The sequence below is a fragment of the Pan troglodytes genome, chromosome 1, assembly GCF_028858775.2.
Source record: "Pan troglodytes isolate AG18354 chromosome 1, NHGRI_mPanTro3-v2.0_pri, whole genome shotgun sequence".
NCBI classification, from domain to species: domain Eukaryota; kingdom Metazoa; phylum Chordata; class Mammalia; order Primates; family Hominidae; genus Pan; species Pan troglodytes.
This window is the reverse complement of record NC_072398.2, coordinates 150,741,854-150,761,366: the sequence shown is the minus strand read 5'-3', so window position 1 is coordinate 150,761,366 and position 19,513 is coordinate 150,741,854. Positions and strand designations below refer to the sequence as shown.

General features: G+C 34.9%; 1 pseudogene; it reads left to right on the top strand.

Moving 5' to 3' along the window:
- Nucleotides 1-17,917: 17,917 nt before the first annotated feature.
- Nucleotides 17,918-18,533, top strand: LOC100609946 (high mobility group protein B1-like; annotated as a pseudogene).
- The last annotated feature ends 980 nt before the right edge of the window (nucleotides 18,534-19,513 follow it).

Here is a 19,513-nt window from a genome sequence, read left to right as displayed (position 1 = left end):
TGTACACCATGGAATATACAAAGGCATAACAAAGAATAAAATCATGTTCTTTGCTTCAACAGGATGGAGCTGGAGGCCATTATCCTAAGAATTAACACAGGAACAGAAGACTAAATACTAAATATCATATGTTATAACTTATAAGTCGGTACTAAACATTAGGTACTCATAAATATAAATATGGCAACAGTAGTAACTGGGAACTACTAGAGTGGACAGGAGGGACAGAGGTGGGAAGGGTTGAAAAGCTATCTATTGGGTACTATGTTCAGTATCTGGTTGATGCGATCTTAATTTCAGCATAATGCAATATATCCAAGTAACAAATCTGTACATGTGCCCCCTGAATCTAAAATGAAAGTTGAAAAAATATTAAACACAAAAATAATAAATATGACATAAACATTAAATTCATTCTCAGTTTTGAATTTCCTCTCTAAAATTTAATAATGGTATCTTTCTAAAACATTAATGTTATAAATACTTGAGACTGCTTATCATATTTAACATCTGAAACATGATAGTAGATGAGCAGAATCTTAATTCATCACTCATAATAGCAAAGGGCTTACTGTACCATTTTGTGAACTCAAGTGGAGTATATTTTATTTTGATATTCAGTCAACAGAGATGGGGATAAAATAACTCCAGTGACTTATCTGTAAAGGCCTTCTAATTAAATATTCTAACTTTATTAAATATTATAATTAAAATACCATATCAACTTTTATATTGGAGAAAATATATGATACGAAATATTTTTGAGACCTAGAACAAAAATATTATCATTCTTAGTTTTTTGAGAGACACATGAAAAACCAATGTAATATTTGTCATTTTGTGTCCAAGATGATAATCCTTCTAAAAAGCATGATAGTATAGAAGTGTTAAGGATTTTATATGTAGTTAAGAAGTGTTACATGTAATTTAAAAACATGGGTTTTATTAATGAAATATAAATGAAATATAGTTTAAAAAGATAAACGCCATTTGAATGTGTCTTTACTCCTATTATGCTGATTATCAAAACAGATACCTTTTTATTTAAGCAGCTAAAGTTCAACTTTTGCCACTTCCTTTTCTCTCTTTGCCTGCCAACAGTTTCTGGGATTTAAAGAGATATACAACTTTAAATGTTTGATGGACCAACATTCCTGTTTTAACCTAACTTTAAATACCAAAATGCTTCAGAATCAGTAATAGGTGAGGGACTGCCATTATTTCTTATTAATGCATTTCCATGTTAACAAAACATTTCAAAAATAGAGAAACTTCTTATGTTCTCTCATATTATAGATTTTCTCAGATCCCTTAGTGCTCATGTCTTACAAATGTTAAGATATTGTAAAAGACTGCTCTCTGTACTATTCATTTAGAGAAACCAACAATGTTATTATAAAACAGCTGGTTTAACTACAGGAGAGAAGTACAAATTGGCCTCAGGTATGAAACTACTGCGACAGGGAGCAGCAAAACAAGGCGAGATGCTGAGGAAAAACACTATGGCAGCTGCACTGGTGGGAAGGTGCCTTAGGATATAATGATAGGAAATGTTTTTTAAAAACATTTTTAAAAGATCCTGGCAGTAGAAAAACCAACTCAGCTTTTAGCGTTAAGGAGCTATCGTCAGAATGAGAGCATAGTAGCCTAGTAATTCATTAGGTTATAAAACTTCTGTAACCTAGTTGGGAAACACAAGTAACTAATAGTCCTATTTAACTTTTTTTTTTTTTTTTTGAGATGCAGTCTTGCTCTATTGCCCAGGCCGGAGTGTAGTGGTGCCGTCTTGGCTCATTGTAACCTCTGCCTCCCGTGTTCAAGCGACTCTCCTGTCTTAGCCTTCCGAGTAGCTGTGATTACAGGTGTGAGACACCACAACTGGCTAATTTTTTGTATTTTTAGTAGAGACAAGGTTTCACCATGTTGGTCAGGCTGTTCTTGAACTCCTGACCTCAAGTCACCTGCAAGCCTTGGCCTCCCAAAGTGCTTGGATTACGGGCATGAGCCACCATACCCAGCCTTATTTAACTTTTTAAATTAAGATTTTCTTAAACTCAAATTTAATCCATACATATCTTGATCATTAAGACTCATCACATTGGGTAAGAGTAAGTTGTCTTGGTATAGTGTCGGAAAGTTTTAAGTATCTTTATTATTTTTTTTCATCCTCTAGACCATTATATGGGGGAGATGGAGTGGGAAAAGTAATATAAAGTAATGTAAATGTGACATTGTAAGTGTAAATATGTAAATGCAGTAGTCCTCCGTTATGTGTGAGAGACATGTTCCAAGACCCCAGTGGATGCCTGAAGGGGTGAATAGTACCAAACCCACTTGCTGTCTATTGAAACACATTTCTATTCCTGTCTTCTATCCACAAATTGAATGCATTTTCCAACCCAACTAAGTACTTTTCATGGACTTTGGCCACAAGTTTTGCAGTTTGAAGTGCAACAGCAAAAGTAGCACAAATTTATTTTACACTTTCCACAATTTCATAGATAGAAGATTGATTCTTACTAGAGATCTTAGCAAACTCAGTCTATGTTTTTTTCTTTTTCTTCGTTTTTTCTCCTCTTCTTACTTCAAGAACTTTCACTTTTTCATTTACAGGAAGTAAGTTATGGCTTCTCTTTGGTAGATCTCTAGTCCCAGCATCACTACTCTTGCCCTTTGGGGTCCATTATTAAATAAAGTAAGAGTGACGTAAACACGAGTGCTGTGATACTGAAGCAGTGGGCTTGATAACTAAAAAGGCTACAGACTGATTAAAGAGTGGGAATGTAGACAGTGCGGAGATGCTGGACAAAGGAATTATTCATGTCTGGCGACAGAGTGAGATAGTGGAAGAGTTAAGAACACTATTCAGAATGGCCTGCAATTAAAAACTTAGAAATTGTTTATTTCTGGAATTGTCCATTTAATACTTTGGACCATTTTTTAATATTATAGAAAGCAACTGAAACTGTGGAAAGCAAAGCCAATGATAAGTGGGGACTGCTGTATGACGTTGCCTTCTCCATATTAAAAACCTTCAGGACCCTTTCTCTGAATCTAGAATGAAATGTATGGTCTTGACATGGTTTCCATGGCTTTCACACTCTGGGTCATGCATCACTCACTGCATTAGCATCACTGCTCTTCTGAAGGTCATGGTATGGTCCATTCTTATGTTTACAATTTCCAAAACTTACTGCTCTATCTCATGCCTGCCTTTGCATTATTGACTATATTTTCTTCTATTTAGAAAGCCCATACTGCTTCTTAACTGCCTGTTGAACTTCTGCCCATATTTAAAGCCTATTGCATGAACGTTCTTTTCTGTGAATGCTTTTCTGATCCACTCAGACATGATTGATCATTCTTTCCTGTGGAATCCCAAAAGTCAGTGATAAAGATCCTCTATTATAGCTGATGACACAGTCATATGCTTAGATTTTCATTGTTTCTAGTAGATTTTAAGTCCAAATTCTAGTCTTAATTTCTGTTGTTCTTTCTTCTTACGCATATCTTATTCTTTACCTCCTTGATTATTTTTCTCTTTTTTTTTAATTGTTATTTTTCTGACTCCATGTCCGAAAAATTAAAAGTGCATGTCCAGGCCAGGCACAGTGGCTTACACCTGTAACCTTAGCACTTTAGGAGGCAGAGGTGGGAGGATTGGCCTCGGAGTTTGAGACCAGCCTGGCAACATAGTGCGAACCTGTCTCTACAAAAAAAATATTTAAAAAGTGCATGTCCAGATTTAAGTGACAACCTTAGAATTTGTTTCTGGGAGCCATTATTTCCATTGCTTATCTCTATTGATAAGTAATTCCTCTACTAACTAATCATATTTTTCACTGGTAAATTTGGCACTAAATACACACATATATATATAAGTATAGATCTTTCCATGAAATAGGTAAATACGGTGCAGTACTGACTTTCACACAGTCCTTTTTTCTTCCAGCCTCATAAAGAATAAAGAAAAAGTGCATTTGTTATGAATAGCACTTATTTTGGTAACCATAAATTGATATGTCAGTTTTAGCCTTTTTATAGCAATATGACAAATAACATCAAAGGGTGGCCTTAGGAAAAATTATGCTATAAAATTCCCATACAACCGAAATAAAAGAACTACCCCCAGAAAGATAGGTATAAATTGATTTCAACCTCATTTATTTTATATCTAATGGCATATTATGTTTAATGAATAATAGCTTATAAGAAGGAAATACACCAAGAATGAAAATGAGATTAAAAAATCATGCACATCAGAATCTTAGAATATCAAAGTATAATATATCTTAAGTTAAAAATGTAATGTAGCCAATGTTTTTCACTAGATATTATAAGAACGTCATATGTTAATAAGTGACATACTAAAGATAAGGTACAAACAAGATAAACTTATTTTTTAAAACTGCTCATGAAATGATCCCATATAAACATTTTCTTCTGGGTTTCTGAACAGATTTGTAGCTTTGACACCTGGATTTTACCTACACAGTGACAACTTCTGTTACATGTTCAATTAATGAATTAATGAATGACATTCATGTGGGTCAGATGGAACAGTATGGAATAAACAAAAATACAGTTGTGTGGATTTGTGACACAACTTTACATTGTGTCATTTGTTATTGATTGACCACACACGAAGATCATGACAGATAATAAAATGTATACCAATTCAAGTGAAGTTTTCTAGAGTCGTACAACTGGGCTGTATTCAATTACCACAATCAATATTTAGATGAAGACACTGGTGATGCACTGACTGACCAACTCAGTACAAAGGCTAGGATAAATAACTGAATAAGCTGAATGACAGAGTCATAATTTTGAAAGATTTTGATAGGCATGAAAATGTAGAGAAATACAGCAACATTGAATTTGAAAAAAAAAATAAATGTCAACTTCTGCATGTGTTCTGGGTGGGAATATAATCATACGGCCTTCTTTGTAAAAATGAACTTTTGAATGAAAAGACTAAGAAGGGTCATTTCCAGTTCAGATTCCTCAACATCTCTGATCCCAAGTGTACCTTCTTTCAGCCCTCTTGCCTCCTTTCCCATTACCCTTAAAGGCGGGGAGTGTAGCACTCCTGAGGCTCTCACTGGAATGGGAATGAATCTCTTTTCCCTGAATCCCCTGAAGGCAGATGCCATCCTTGAGAATTAACAAGTCAACATACTTAACTTTAAGCAGAAAACATTAATGTGTTTTTTTTATAAGGACACACAAAATTTGTATTTCAATCCCCACCATAGCCAACTTCACAGTGAAAGTGCTTTCCTCCTCACTCTTCTACACCCTATTTCTGACCAGAAGAAGGAGCATTTTGCTTTTTGCCAAATGAGAAGTGCATTCGGGAAACCCTTGATGCCTGCACCACACCTTGAGTTGTCTCTCTGGGTTCTCTCAACTATTTATTTTTCTGTGGTGCAACAAGTGCCAGAGAAGAAAAATTCTGCCTGAATCACAGGATATATGTATGTAAGTAAGGAAGTGAGTTTTCATTAATATCATTGATACGATTTTGTCTTCTCCAAGTAGAGGAAAGGAAGATGAGTATTGAAGGCATGCAGTGTGGTGTAACTACCAGAGATGAGGCCAGACACTAGGTGTGGGAGGAGGCTATGAATTCTTCATAATGCTAATCTTCAGTGATGTGGTGAATTAACAAATATAAGTTTGTGAAATAATAAACTTGGCTAACTTTCTCATGAAATCTGTTAGTAAGATTGCTTCATGGTAATTTTGGTACTTTAGTAGTCTTGTCTGTTGTATTATTTAACCTGGCTATATTACTAAATTAATTTAAGGTATAGGTCACTCAACAACCCACAAATTGTTGCTGCTAAAGTTGAATAAAAGCAATCCTGAAACTTTTTACCAAGATGATCACTTAAAGAGAGTGTATCTCACTTCACACAAAGGCATTAAACATAGTGTATAATTTGCTTGACCTGAAAATCTGGGAATTACTATCTGTTGCCTTGAAAAATCAAACATTTCAATAAAATAAAATTGGTATGCAAAGAGCTTAACAAGCTTAAGACAAAAGACTCTATGTTAAAAAAATAATAATAAAAATCTTTTGGAGAAGAACATAAATTGATTTAATCATGAATGCAATTGAACTTTCTAATGGATATATTTAGAAGATTATTAGTTTGAATTGATTTTTCAGTTGGAAATCATCAGTAAAAAATTCTCTTTAAGGTTAAAAAGAAGGCATTTTAATCTGCATTCAAAATTAACAAAGTGAAATATATGCAGAGCAATATGGCACTAACTAAATTTTTTAAAAAACACAATATGTATTTTTTTCACTGAAACTATCACTTCTTTCATATAAGGAAAGGAAACTCAATTTGTGTTCTGTGGAGAAATCAGCCATTTGAAAAAGTGTGTGCTTAGCCTCAGTCATTAGAACAGAACTTCTTATGTGATAAGTAGAGAAATAATTATTTTCTTTTTAGATTGAGAGGTTTTTTGACTCTTTATGGCTGTCCTTTGTCATCTGGCCTGGGCCAGAAAAAGATGAAGTCACAGTGAACATTATTATTTTGGAATAAAGGCTGAGGAAGAATTTCATAATTCTTTACATTTTGTTCATGCATTTGACTGCCTCCTTCCAGCTAGAATGTAAAATTTTGGAGGATATATATTTAAATTTTATATATCCAGACCCAAGAAAAGTATCTGCATAGATATTCATTAAATATTCATTAAGTAAATAAAAGAAGGAGCATAGGAAGAATAGATTGCAAAAATATAGGGACAAAATAAAAAATATGCACAAAATTTTGGAAGGTTTTCACAAAAGTAAACGTTGTTAGAACAGCGACCTTTCTAACAAGGATTTTGAAAGTCATCATTGTTGAAGATCTGGAAGATGATGCCCTTATTTAGCTTTAAAGATAGCAAGCTAAGTACTAGAAAGTATACAGCAATTAAAAATTTCATTTTTTCTCAGAACTCAGAATTCTTCATTCTTCCACACACTTTACTTTTATCCAATCCACAGTTTTCTAAGCTCATGTCCTACAATAATCTTTTCCCGTGGATTTTAATATCTTGGCTTAATTAAATACTTAAAGTTAAAAACATAGCACTTAAACTATGACTTATACTTAAAGACTGCCGTTTCTAAATCTCCAGCTTCAACTTCTCAAGGACTGCAGACCAGCATCACCAACTCTTTAGTAAAAGTAATTGCTTTGATGACTCCCCCCAAAAATGAAATACATCAAACTCTTCTTTTTTTTCTTTCTCACACAAGCCTATGGTTCCTTTTCTTTCTTATAAAAAGATGACATCATCAATAGGTCATTTGCCCAATCTAGGATCTAGTAGCCAGTTAGTAACTGTGCCAAATCTATTACTAGATCTAGGTACCAAAGCTAGCACCTTCTCTCTGCCTGACTACTGCAATGACCTTCGTTTAAGATCTCTTAGTTTCCTAACCAAAGGATTACAATAAATTGCTAATGGAGCTCCCATCTTCCAGTTCTTTCTGACCAGGTTACTGTCCCCATTGATTCTATAGTGATCTGTCTAAAATACAAATGTGACTAGTTCTATTGAAAAAAAAGAAACTTTTAGTCATTATTTTTATGCCTATGTGGAAATGTCCAATATTTCAACAAGCCATACACTGCACTTCCTAATATTAGGCATCACAAATCCTTTTTGCTTCTGTCGTGCTACTCTCCATTGTGAACAGTGTTTTGCTTTCAACATAATAAACTACAGAGAAATCTCTAAATATGTCAATTGTTTTACTACACTAAGCCAATCTATGTTTTTCTTGTTTCCCATGACCATTTTCCCAATATTCATCTCTTATTCTATTATTTGTCTTAAATTCTACATGAAATGTCACTTTTAAGTAAAAAAAAATTACTCGTCTTTCAAAGCACATTGTGCATAATTCTGTTGTAGCCTTTATTATACTCTTATCGATTATTGGTTGATAGACTTTTCTGTCATTTAAAAGGGTATATTCTTTTTAGGCTGGAAGCTTTTCGGATTCCAATTTTGATCTGTTTCTGGTGTCCTCTGATTCTATGTACTCAATTAATTTTTATAAATGCATGAATAAATTACGATGAGTGTTATGAACTAAAATGCATGCCCCTAAAATTCATATGTTGAAGCCTTAACCCCCCATGTGACTGTATTTGGAAACAGGACCTTTATAAAATAATTAAGCCATTAATAAGACTATAAGAGTGGAACATTCATCTGATAAGGCTGGTGCTTGTGTAAGAAAAGAAAAAAAAACAAAACAAAACACCAGATTTCTCTTAGCCATGTGAGGACACAGTGAAAGGGAGCTGTCTTACCAGGAATCATAGATGTACTCTTGATCTTGGACTTCCCCACCTCTAGAACTGTGAGAAATACATTTCTGTTGTTTAAGCCACCTAGTCTGTGGGATTTTATTATGGCAGACAGAGCAAAATAAGACAATAAATTGGAAAAGAAAAATAGCTCCCAGTATAGCACAGCAACAATATTAGCATTTATGCTATTTTAGGCAACCTGGTCATAGGAATATGTGTGCCCTAGAAAAATGGAGCTGTGTATGAATTGAAACAGCTATATGTGTAAACACTTTTTGGGGGCTTAAATAACCAGGTTCAATGCAGCTCTAATGTGACTGACTCTTTGACTAACACTGGAACATCAGATATTTGAGTACACTAGTGAGGTAAGTGATGATACTGAAGAAGACATTGTTTGCAACTTGAATAAAGTGTCAAAGATCAGGGTTTTTCTTTTTTCTTTCTTTCTTTGTTTTGTTTTTTTTTTTTTTTCTTTTTTTGAGATGGAGTCTCGCTCTGTTGCCCAGGCTGGAGGTCAGTGGTGTGATCTCAGCTCACTGCAATCTTGGCCCCCCAGGTTCAAGCAATTCTCCTGCCACAGCCTCCCAAGTAGCTGGGATTATAGGTGCCCACCACCATGCCAGGCTAATATTTGTATTTTTAGTAGAGATGGGGTTTCACCATGTTGGCCAGCCTGCTCTCGAACTCCTGACCTTAGGTCATCCGCCCACATCAGCCTCCCAAAGTACGGGGATTACAGGCATGAGCCACCGTGCCAGCCTGGGTTTTTCTATAGAAAGTCTGGGGCCAATACTTGGACACACAATTGCTCTTTATAATTTTCTGAAAAAGAATCTAATAACTCAAGATTCCTGAAATCCAACATTTGGAAATATTAATATTAACAAAGTTAAATGTGTATCCAGATGTTAATGAAGTAAACCTTCATAGTATATATGCATTGATTAAATTGGCGTAGTACCTCAGATAGAGTCTTGTTTTAAGTAACCATCATTATCTAACAAGTATTTGCAATGTCTTTGTGTCAAAACTCATAGAAGTGGTTTTAGTGACACATAATAACATATAATATGTTTATTTCTTAATTTTTTAATAATTTTCTTATTCTATGACTATTAAAGTGTTCTCAATTTTAATTGTCCAAGAAATTGCAGAATCAAAATATTCATTCTTACTATTTTGGTGAACAAATTTCCAGGAATGCAAATACCAGATTTCAGGATCTGAACATATTTTAATCTTTTGTTACATACTGCCATACTTCCTTTGGTAATAATGTACAAATCTACCTGTGAAAAAAACAGCATGTAAGTGTACCCCTGTTCCCAATATTTATTTATAGAACCTTTTTAGATGGACATTTTGATTGACTAAAAAGTCATATTTGGATATTTCAACATGCAGTATTTTATATTATTAATATGTTTACATGTTTTCTTATGTGCATGGCTGTTTATATTTCTTGTTTTATATACTCATTTTTTTATTCTGCTTTTTAAATTGGTCTTTATATATCAAGGTTATTACTGGGTGTCATTTATGCTGCAATTATTTTTCCCCAGTTTGTAGTTTGCTTTTTACATTTTGTTACAGTGTTTTCTGCCCTTACTTTTTGAGGTTTTTCTTGTTAATTATTTTGGAACAAGTAAAGCACAGAAAAGAAAATCTTTAGTTCTGCCTAAAAGGACAAGGAAAGAGAGGAAAGTTAAATAAAGGCCTCTTTCTGGAGATGGTAGGTGACCAAATTATTGAAATACACATAGATAATCATATACAGGGTGTGGACCAGGGTAGTTAGTCCAGAAAAAAGAGGCCTACATCATGTTATGTTTTGAAAGGGCAGCAATTAATAGAAATTGAATTGGAAGACTAGTCACAAGGCATGGCATAAAGAGTCTTATACTAAACAATTGAAGTTTATGCTGAAACATTAGAAACCATTAGACGGTATTGAAATAATTCAATTTATATTTTAGAAAGATTACTGATAGAAATGTGGATGGATGAAGTGGAAGTGGATAACCTCAAAGTCCAGAAACTCAAGCTGTTGTAAAAATCCAGGGTAGTAGTGACGAGGCTCTGAGCCACTAGAGTAGGAAAGGGAATTAGAGCAAGAGTAGATCCACAAATATTTTAGAGGTAAGATAAATAGGTCTTGGTAATGAAAAGAACATGGAGAAAGAGAGTTTAAAAGGAACCTAGGATGATTTCAGTTTTTCTCACCTGAATAGGTACGTAGCATTGCCACTCTCTAATAGTCTTCAGGACAACTATGGAGGTGGTATAGGTAATTTACAAAAACAAGCTGTTTTGACTTAGGTCTTCAACAGTATAGTTTGGGTTGCCATAGTTCTTTACTTTCCTTAATCTGTTCTGGTTTTCAACATAATAGTAAAGTTTTCAGTGTGAGATAAGTGTGTATTTTTGATATCACTGTTAGTGCTGAACTTAAGAAATTCTTTGTCATGTACTGGAGGCATTTGGGTACAGACAGGAGGCAAGGATATACTGGGGTAAAAAAGGCAGTACCCCAGCAAAGGGCACACCCTCAAGCCCGGAAACCCACAGCTCTAAATCGGAACAGGAATACCTGTTTTTGCACCCAAATGTTGGCTTTTGGCCTGTCACACCCCCTTATCCTGTACACATATAGACCCCAAACTCCAGGCTCCACAAGCAGGTGAGCAGATGAGACAAAAAGAAGAGCAGCAGAGTGGCAGAGCAGCAGAGAAAGAGAGAAAAGAAGGAGCATCTGAACTTTGAGAGGAGTTTGGCTGGGGATAGTCGGAGAGGAGATTGGCTGCGGGAGGGCCAAACTCCAGGGGAACATCATCTTCCCACTCCATCTCCTTTCCACCTCTCCATCCATCTCACTGAGAGCCACCTCCAACACTCAATGAAACCCCCACATTCACCATCCTTCAAGTCCATGAGTGACCTGATTATTCCTGGGCACCAGACAAGAACCTGGGCACCAAGAGGGCACTAAACTGGCTAACACTTAAGCCGTCTATGGAAGGAAGAGCTAAAAGAGCACTGTAAGATGCCCACTGGGGCTTCGAAAGTCACAGGTACCCACCCCTAGGAACTACCATGGTGCCTGAGCCCAAAAGCACTCTCCCCAGCTCCTGCACCTGCCCATCTGTGGGCTCCCCCTCTCCAGCAGATGAGCCACACCCCTGTTGCATATCCTGTGATGGGGGTCAGGGAACTCTCCTGTTTCAATTCTACCTATTTATTTCTGTTGCCTCACTTGCTGCTACCAACATAAGGGTATTTCTTTTTCTCAGTTTCTACCAATATAACGTTATGGTAGTACAAAGAAAAATAAAATGGGAAAAATTTCTAAGGCCTTATAATGGGCATTTGTAATCTACATGATGCTTTACTATCCCATGTTTTGGGCATTGTTTATTTGCTTCTGCCAGTCCAACAAGGGAATGCCAAGCCCAGTGAATTAGCTTTACCTAGGATTGTTTTGGGAAAATTCTTGCAGGAACCTGGTAAGCTTCACGATTTTGCCTGGACACATCTGGACACTCTTCTTGCTGGACATGTGATTGCTTCTCATATCCCCAAAATTCTGTGCATCTTCTTTTCCTTTCCCACCTCTCTGCTTCTTCTGCAGTAGCTGAAGAACTATAGGGCTACAATTGAAGGTTTAGCTTTTGCTCCTCTTACAGAGATATTGTTTAAGGAAACGGACAGCAAAAGATCAGAACAGATTTTCAGATTATTTTGGCATGTCAAAATAGAAATTTTTAGAAGCACTGGGTATCATTAGTCTGGATTTTGAAACAAATGTTGTCTGGAATTATAGAGTTCAGAGTCACCTGCAAAGAGTTGATAGTTGAAACCATGCAAATGGATAAAATTCCTCAAGGTAAGTATGCAAAAGTAGAAGAGTGAAAAGACAATAGAACAAGGGACTCTGTAAAGAATGAGTGGATCAAGAGGTTTTTGTGAGAAATAAAAATAAGGAGTGGTGTGTGGTTTAAAAATTGACAGAAGAAGTAAAAAAGGATAATGTGGCAGAAACCAATGAAAGAAACAAACATGCACAAAAACAAAATACAAAATTTTAAGAAGGAACGAAGTCAACAGTGTCCAAAAAAATTAAAAATGTCACCTTAATATTAAACTGCTTATCTATGCAAATATTCTGGGCTAATTTATCAATCATTTATTTCCAAAAATTCTTTTCATTTGGAGCTTTTAGTCCAGTTTAGTTCAATAAAGCACAAAGGACAAAATGGGAAATGATTACAAAGAAAAAGCACTGCAATGTTTCTTTATTGTTTCCATACTTAATATTGATCTATGGTGTGCCAATGACAAACTTCTCTGGCCCATAGAGCTCACTATTTGTTAAGCATTAGTATTGACGCAACAAACCTTCTCTACTGTTATAATAATTTCTTTTACGTATCATAAGCATAGAAAGTTAATACTTACACATGAATAGAGTAGATTAATGACATCCCCGTTTTTTCACTATGTCATATGTTTATAAATATAGAACCTTCAGATGTTAGTCAATCATTTGTCTTTATTTTCTGCATTCGCCCTACAGTTAAGTACAAAAAAATTTAATACAATTTTAATGCTGCAAAACCTATGTAAACATTTTTCCTGCTGCTATCAAGGTAGATATTCCAGTAAATCAAATTTCTCTGCATTAGGTAAGAGTTTAAATGCTGATTTTATGAAGGGCCATTATGGATACATATCAGATATGCATGATTGTTGTGTAAAATTGATGCATTAAAAAGAACCTCTGCATTTAAACAAAAAGAGAGATATATCTTCATAAAGATTCTTGTGAAACAGGTCTATTGTATTACAGAAGTACAAATAATAACAGACTTTATGACTTGTCATAAAATATTTATTGTACACATTTCTTCTACATCATAATAAAATGTTTATTCCAAATTCAATATGTAAAATTCATACAAGTATGATTTAGGCTACTTACATAATTCCTAAATTTAACCTTTAAACATTTCATGGAAATCTTATAAGTATCCATATAAACTCTCACATTTTGGGGTACCTAAAAAGTGATAGCATTAACAATGTTGTGTGATAATATGTATATCCTTGATTAGCTTAGTGAAGGCAGTTGATATGATTCTGCACAAGAAAAATAAAGAAAAATTCTGTAGGTTCAAAATGTCATTGGAGAGTTGATCACTCAAGCAATATTATTTTTTAAATCTTTGATGAAACAAATGCTGTGTTCATCAAAGTGGGTAAATCTTTTATCAATTATAGTTAGACTCTAATATAAAATCCCAGTATAAATAGATGTGAATCGAAAAGAAATCACTGAAAGTCATCCATGCTGCCCTTTGTCCCTCCCTGTTTATTTAAGAACAGCTGCAAGGAGCAGGCCTATAGCTATGCTGAGGAGTTTTGTTGTCTCTATAACTGTATGTAATTGTTATGTCAACTTATGCCATGCAATCCTAATAATAAAATAAATTTTCATAGCAGCTTCATTTTGGAATTAATTGTAATAGAGTAACTATTTTGATTTGTGGTCACCAGAGAGTAAATTTACCAAATTGTTTTCAGTATGGTGGAATTAATAGCCATGTCTAAAATCATCATATCAATTTTTAGTTGAAATCAATTAAATGTCAGGTAAAGAAAGAGTTTGTGCAAACATAGTTCAAATTTTGAGTGAGAACAATAAGGTAGAATTGATTCAACCACCATTTCTGTTGGAAATTACAACATCACTAGGTGACAGGAATTTTTTGGCTCCATTGTAATCTTGTGGGGACACCTCATAAATATCGTGTTTGGTTGACTGGCATGTCACTATGCAGCACATTACTGTATTTTTATTGAGGACTTATAGTGTGCTAGGCAGTATCTATGTGCTTTTGTACATTATTTTTCTTCATATAATACACAGAGGAAGATAATGAGGTAGATGTTAATATCTCCACAGCTGAACGTTTCAGATTCAATGAAGTTATGTAACCTATTCAAGATCATGCAGCTAGTATGGGAGGATCTGAGTTCAAACAAGGTCTGTCTGATTGTAGACCCAAACCAATGCTTTCTGACTCCAAATCAGAACCCTTTCAAGAATACCACTCTAGACAAATTATTAAAAGGTGAAACATGCAAAAGCTAATTTGGTTCCTTTTAAACCCTAGCTTTCTAGTACTGATGAGCAAAGAAGGATTTAAGATGGAGTTCAAGCTTCAGGGCTTCTTCCCTGCAGGGACATTTTCTTAAGGAACGCCTGAATCTCATCTCAATTGTACAAGATTTAGGCATTTTAAGTCTTAATTATAACCATAAGACTGAATCCTTCATAAATTAAAAAAAAATCAAACCAAGGAAGAAGATCATTCATGGAAAAAAAATCCAGAGGAAAATTACCAAATTGCCATGAATGGTTAAGGATTTGTCAGTTTCTTACAAGTGGCAGGGATAACAGAGTTTGGAAGGGAGTCCGGCCTAGACCCTTGAAAATAAGTGACTTTGATGATCAACCTCTGTGATTCAGGTTGTGTCTTCCTAGAAGCAGACTAGGGGAGTGTACTTTGAATCAAAGCCTGTGGACCAGAGAGAAAGAATCAAGATTGGGCAGAGGGAGAAGTTGGGCTGCAATGCAGGCCAGACGGCCTCAATATTCACGGTCCTGGGAATTAGGGTAGGAAATCATGGGAGGCCATTTTCGGATTCTGCCTAACTCACAAGCCATATGGTTTCTGTCACAACTACTCAACTTTGCAAGCTGTAGTGCAAAAGCAGCCAGAGAAAATATATAAATGAATGAGAATGGCTGTTTTCCAATAAAACTTTATTTATAAAACCAGGAGGTGAGCTGGTTATCATCCATGGGCCATAGTGCCAACCCCTGGTCTAGTCAAATAGTAAAAGCAGAATCATTAGAAATAGATTCACATTAAATGCATACTGAATGAGAGCCAGTTGAACAAACCCCAGGCAAGAGAATTCTGGGCATAAGAACCATTATGTCAAGTATCTGCAATATCACAAATTATTCACTTGAGAGAAAATGCTAGAAAACGAGATTTCTGTATCCAGCAAAATGCCTTCAAAGGTGAAATTCTGAGTTCCATAATAAGTGTCTGCTCTTACTAGAGAGCTTCTATAAAAGGTGACAACCAGAGGACATTTATAAGTGCTATCCTCAAGTTTTAGACAACTGTGGGTCAGGAGTCTTTGAAATTAGCGATTCCATAAAGTAATGTGAGAAGATACAATTTAGTTAAGCAATTATAAAATGAAAAAATAAAGTACAAATAATAAATTAAATTTCCTGATAGATCAAGAATTACATTTCTAGGCTAGGCGTTGTAGCTTATACCTGCAATCCCAGCATTTTGGGACACTGAGGCAGCAGGAGCCCTTGAGGCCAGGACCAACCTGGGCAACATAGTGAGACCTTGTCTCTACAAAAATAAAAATAAAAATAAAAATAAATTAGCCAGCCATACTACGCGGGAGGCTGTGGCAGGAAGATTGCCTGGTCCCAGGAGCTCAAGGCTGCAGTGAACTATGATGGTACCACTGCACTTCGGCCTAAGTGACAGAGTTTCTACAAAAAGGAAGAATTACATCTCTATAGCCAAGTATTAACTAACATGAGGACACTAGCAAACACTAGAGACATTGCTATTATCATGTTATGCCATATAGGAATGAGAATTATATATCTACTTATACAATTCATAATAATCTCTTCTTTTATCTAAATTAATGTTTATTTTATTTATTTGCTAAAATATAAGTTTATTTGTGCTATTTGCATCACTTTATTACTTTATAGATTGCATAGAAATAAAAGAAGCAATTAAATAATTATATAGAAATATAAAATTTTCTGGACTTGTGATGAGAACTAAAGACTTTTAGATTATACTTTGCTTAAACTGAGAAACAATGTTTTTCGTGTTTATTATTTAAGTACTTCTAACCCCATAGCACTTAAAATAATGTCTGGCCATAGTAGGTGCTCGATTAATATTTAAAAAAATTTTCTCTGCTAACAACGACAATTGTTCTCTGCTAACAACAATAGAATAGTTGTTATTCTAATTGACTTCAGTGCTGGTTATTAGAAACCCCAGGAGTTCCTGGTCTATCAGTGGGCATTTGTACACACAGATCTTACATGAAGATTGTAAAAATATCAAATAGACTGTACTATTCAATTGAGCTTAGCTCATTTTCCTGATACAGAGACAAGGTATTATTTAAAAAATAATGATTTGATCTCATGTATCTGTTCCTTACTCCTTGAACAATGGGTCCTCTCTATATAAAGCCAGAAACAAATTTTTCTTCCAATTTTCTAATTCAGACCTATCTTTTTATTATATCTTGTGAATTCTTTAGGGGATAATCAGTATAACTATGTCATTAGCCTAAATTCTCTTTTTATGAAAAACATACCTTAGCTGAGTAGCAAGTGATTACGTATAGCAAAGATGATGAGAAAGTATTACATTACACTTACTGTGTTATATATTAGATCTTTCAACAATTCTGATCCAAAGAACCTCAAAGCATTAATGTTATGGGAATTTTTCTCTGACTATACTGTTTACTCAACACATTTACTAAATTTTTAATATAAAAATATAATTTTCCAGTTTCATTTTACTTCTTCTGAACTAAGTATAATCTTACCTGAAAACATGTTAAAATTGATCATGCTTTACCTGCATTCTGACATATTTTGTACAAAATAAACAATTCATATTTATTACATAAATTAATTTTTCATTAAACTTTAACAATTCACAAATAGATGATAGATAAAATGCAATGATTTTAATAGCAATCTCTGAAAGTATCTCCAGTTTAGGGACACGGTTTTTAGGTCATGTTTTAGTTGGCATTCAACCAGAGAAACAAAGTAGGAAAATATGGAAAAATGTATTTTGAGAAATTGGCTTATGCAGTTGTAGGGGCTGGCTAAGCAGATCCAACATCTGTAGGGCAGTCAGTCAGGAAGGGAAAGTCATAATTAGGCTGAAATCTCATGGGCATGATGCAAACATTGTAGTCTACGGGCAGTTAGGAAGGAAGATACAGAATGAAAGGGAGAGGAGCTGCTGACTCAAATTCTCATTGGAAACACTGATCTCAGGGAAGGCCTGAGTTCCCTTTTAAAATGTTTCTAACTTAATCAGAATCACCTAGGATAATCTCCCTTTTGATTAACTTAAAGTCAACTGATTAAAGACTTGAATTACTTCTGCAAAATCTCTTCACTGTAGCATCTAGCTTAGTGTTTGAATAGCCATAAGAAGGTGTGCACATGCTTCAAAATGGCCACCCTTCCATCCTCCAACTCTCACAAGAGAGGATCTCTAGTAGCAGATCATAACATTCTAGAATCAATCATCCCAGAAACATCCTACAAAGGGGACTGTAGTTTAGCCTTGCCACATTTACCCATCAAAACACCATCACAGATTGAAGTACATTGAGCTCCATAGAGATAGTGCCAGGGCAAGTGAGAGCAGCAGAGGCACTGGGCAACGCTCTGCCTCACTGAGGAAAAATAACTAAACATGGGCCATGGAGATCCTGTGAAGCCGAGAGGCAAAATGTCATCATATGTATTTTTTGTGCAAAATTGTCAGGAGGAGCACAAGAAACGGTATCCAGATACTTCTGTCACCTTCTCACAGTTTTCTAAGAAGTGCTTAGAGAGGTGGAAGACCATGTGTGTTGAAGAGAAGGGAAAATCTGAAGACACAGCAAAAGCCGGCAAGCCTTGTTATGATAGAGAAATGAAAACCTATATCCCTCCTAAAGGGGAAACAAAATGAAGTTCAAGGATCCCAATCCACCCCAGAGGCCTCCTTCTGACTTTTTTGGTTCTATTCTGAGTAGTGTTCAAAAATCAAAGGAGAACATTCTGGCCTATCCATTGATGATGTTTCAAAGAAATGGAAACGTGGAATAATTGCTGCAGATGACAAGCAGCCTCATGAAAAAAGAGGCTGCAAATCTGAAGGAAAAATACAAAAAAGATATTGCTGCATACAGAACTAAAGGAAAGGCTGATGTAGCAAAAAAGGGAATTGTCAAGGCTGAAAAGGCAAGAAAAAGAAGGAAGATTAAGAAGATGAAGAGGATGAGTAGCAGGAGGAGGAAGAAGAAGAAGATCATGATGATGAATAAGTTGGTTCTAAAGCTGTTTTTTCTGGTCTATAAAGCATTTAAACCCCCTGTACAGAATTCACTCATTTTAAACAAAAATATTGAAATGTAAGGCTGTATAAGATTTGTTTTTAAACTACACAATGTCTTTTTTTGTATAGTTAACACACTACCAAATGTGTTTTTAGATAGCCTCATTCTGATGGTGTTTTCAATAGCCACTGGCCTTGCCTAGTAAATTGGCATGGAAATTTAAAGTAGGTTCTTGATGGCACACAGCACAAATTAGTTATATATGAGTTATGGGGATTGTAGCTTTTCAACTTCAGTTGTCCCTGATGCTTCTTATATGAAATAACTGTACTGTTAACTAAGTATCACTCCATAATTGCAGGAAAAAAGTTGCAGCTATTTTGTTGACATTCTGAGTCTTTCTCAGTAAAAACAATTTTTTAAGTTAAAAAAAAAAAAACAAAAGAAAAACAACATCACAGTAACTATTCGCTTTTTGCCTTAAAGTCTCAGAATAACTAGCAGTTGGCCTATGCCCAAAATAAAACTCTAATATATCTATCTGGTAAAACTAGTATGACCTTTCATATCAATTTCCTCAGGTTTCCTAAGAATCTTAACTTTCTTTTTTAAACTTTCTTATTAAGAGACAGGAGCAAAAGCACCTAAGATATATAAATAAAAAGAATAATGAGGTTAGCAAAGTTTCAACAAAAATGTCATACATGATAACTTTTAAAATTCTTACCTAAAGAATTGTGAAGGGAAATAGTTTAAATAATAAAATGTTTTAAAAATACATGGCACAATGAATTTTCTAAGGGTTTAGAAAGGTAGAATAAACTCATTTTTCTAAAATACCATCAGTTTGGCCTACTCTGTAGGTGAAATTGAAGGAACACATGAAGACATGAAATTAGCCTGCATACTTTGGCGAGACACCCTATATGAAAGCCATGGTTTGGTTGAACTTGCAGCAAATATTGTGT